Here is a 3395-nt window from a genome sequence, read left to right as displayed (position 1 = left end):
CCCTAAGCCAAATCCATAAACCCTAAGGGGGGACGTCCAATGCTGTAGTTAAGGGTATTCAAAATGATACTAAAGGACAAATATCTACAATGATGAACTATGGTCTAGTTTTGTTTGGATTTAGTTACTAAAACTACTTATTTTTCGTTTGTCAACTTTAGTTTTATTTTTAAACTTTGTTTATTATTATAGTTTCATGCGCCACATAAACTCTATACATTAGTAAGCCATAATAAATGAGATGCGATACATTAACTGTCAAAATCAAATGTCTTACAAACAACAACAAATTTACACAGAGACATCAAAATCAATCATTATGGTGTCCGTGATGTCGTGAGGATGTGTCACATGGTCGATCCCATCTTCGCGCTTGACGATCAGAATTTCTTCTGCCACGTTGTCTCCCCACTTCTGCTTGCTCAGCCTCAGCAGAAAACTCCTGACGCAAATCAACACCTAATAAGTCGCCCATATCAGGTATTGCTCCGGGTACATTCCATTGCGAAGCAAATGGGGCGTTAGGTGTTGCCATGGGGGCATCGTGCTGCTGTGAATGAGTCATAGTGGGCCATGAAAAATGAGGTTGTGTTTCCGCAACACCACCGAATGAATGTTCGCTCGCAGAAGTATTAGTGTGATGACCTTCAAAAGGATATTGATACATCTGTGAAGGATATTCGGAAAATGTCGCTGGCGTGTAATACATTCCATGACCACGCTCCATCATTTGTTGGGAATATTGTTCCGCTTTAACAGGCTCCCTTTGTCTCCCTATGCCTCGAGTTTCAACACTTGACTGAAGAATGTGAAACTCTTGTGCTGGAAATTCACGCTCTAATGCTCGACCATGTGACACTGGCTCAGTGATTCTCTCTTGCTCTTCTGATATAATCACTAACTTATCCACATAAGGCACGAGATCATCAACTGTCCATGTGTTCCTCCCTTGTGGTGACACCATATACTGTAGAGTCTCCACAACGTCACCCTGCAATTATTAGCGTCAACAAATTAATGCTCATGCTTAAGAAAATAATTAGAAGTTAAACATTGAAAAACAGATAAATACCAATGCAGTTGTGTTTGCATTGTTTGGGTCGACAAACATCTTTGCTTTACGCCTATACCACACCATGTAGTCCGAGTTATAACCCAGTAGGCCCTCCTGTCGAGGATAAACGTCGACCCTAAACTTTGCTCAATTGTTCCACTGACTAATCATTGGGGCCAACAGGTGGAACCAATTCTCATCTTGTTTGCCTTTGAGCGTTATGCCATGGAGATTCTGCGGTTGCGAAGCACACTCGGGAATAGGTTGTTGCAATCTAAATTGTCGTAAAACTCTATCGGGTTGGTGACACTCAACAACATGGAAACAAATCAGTGGCACCACCGCGAACCAGGCTACACTTCCAACCACACAAATTGGAGACAACGCTGCCATCACAGTTGGTGTGTATGGCTCCCAGACAAACTGCATACAACAACACACTTGTCAATTTTCAGTCAAACATAGCATATTAACATTTCATTTAACCAATACATTACGATGTTCTTACCTCATGTCGTTTCATCATATCCAATCTGCGACGGAAAAGTCTAAGATCATCATTGCCAATATGCTGATTTCCACGTCGCAACCACCTACAATAAAAATTAAATCATCATTGTCAACACGTTCCATCATTAAATATTTTCAATTCAAATCTAATTTTTTAAACAACAAACCTGTGTCCCAGTGGTTTATTTTCTATGACGGGAGGCGTCCTCTTTGAAGCCAAAGTCATGCATCGTTCCCATGCCCACATTTGGATTAAGATGCACATACCTCCAATTGATTTAACTTTGTAATCAGTGGCGCTGCACATCTCTCTATATAAATACGCAAGCACAGAAGGTCCCTACGCATATGTGCTACACTGTTCAAAGTCACATAAAAATTGTAGGTACCTTAAGGAAACTCTGCTACTAGTTTTGTTAACAAAGAGGACACCTCCTATGAATCGAAGAATCCACGCACGGGTAAACCTTTGTAATTGCTCAACGTTACCCTCATCAATATTTATGTGAGAAAAATGGTGAGCCAACCAACTTAATTTGACGACACTGCCTTCAATTTCGCCTTCCTGTGGTCTGACTCCTAATAATTCTTCACACAAATCGGCCCAAACAAGATTTGTTGAACCAATTAATGGTGCCCCGTTAGTACGCAGACCTAATAAAACTGACACATCTTGAAGAGTAATGGTAGCCTCTCCGCATCTCAGGTGAAACGTGTGGGTTTCGGGCCTCCATCTTTCAATGAACGCAGTAATTAAGGCCGCATTTATCTTGAGGTATCCCATCTTCATGATCCAATAAAACCCACATTGTCGAAGCAAAGGAACAATTTCCTCTGGGATTTGATACGTCGGGACTGCTCGTCTGATGTGTAGTTTCCTGTCTGGTTCCCCATTCCAAACATGTTCTGAAACATGCTTAGGTTGCATCCACAACACGTCACCATCAAGTGGACCAGACCTAGTTTGTATACTTGAGGAACATGACGATGAAGATGCCATTGATCCTATAAAATAAAATAAAATACAATTAATTGACGATAAAAATTATACATACTCTCCAAATTTCAAATAAATAACAAATTATATTTTTCTAATTCCAAATATTTCAATAACAAAATATATTACACAATCAATAAAATTTAAATATATTTTACAAATAAATTAAAACAATATATATATATATACACAAAATTAATAACTTAAAATACTTACGAGTCAAATAATTTAGCATCAAATATTTAAACTAGATGTAATGTGCCATATAAAAAATTTAAACTAAACCTAATCTAAAATTAATAAGTTACGGAACCTATAAATATTTTTAATTTACTATATAAAATATTTTAACTAAACCTAATCTACCATATAAAAATTTAAACTATTTCTAATTTATCATATCAAACATTTGAACTAAATGTAATGTACCATATAAAAAATTTAAACTAAACCTAATCTAAAATTAATAAGTTATGGAACCTATAAATATTTTTAATTTACTCTATAAAAGATTTTAACTAAACCTAATCTACCATATAAAAATTTAAACTATTTCTAATTTATCATATCAAATATTTAAACTAAATGTAATGTACCATATAAAAAACTTAAATTAAACCTAATCTAAAATTAATAAGTTACGGAACCTATAAATATTTTTATTTACTATATAAAAGATTTTAACTAAACCTAATCTACCATATAAAAATTTAAACTATTTCTAATTTATCATATCAAATATTTAAACTAAATGTAATGTACCATATAAATAATTTAAACTAAACCTATTTAAATTAATAAGTTACGGAACTTATAAATATTTTTAATTTACTA

Source organism: Glycine max, chromosome 16 (genome assembly GCF_000004515.6).
Source record: "Glycine max cultivar Williams 82 chromosome 16, Glycine_max_v4.0, whole genome shotgun sequence".
NCBI lineage: Eukaryota > Viridiplantae > Streptophyta > Magnoliopsida > Fabales > Fabaceae > Glycine > Glycine max.
This window is presented reverse-complemented; position numbering follows the sequence as displayed.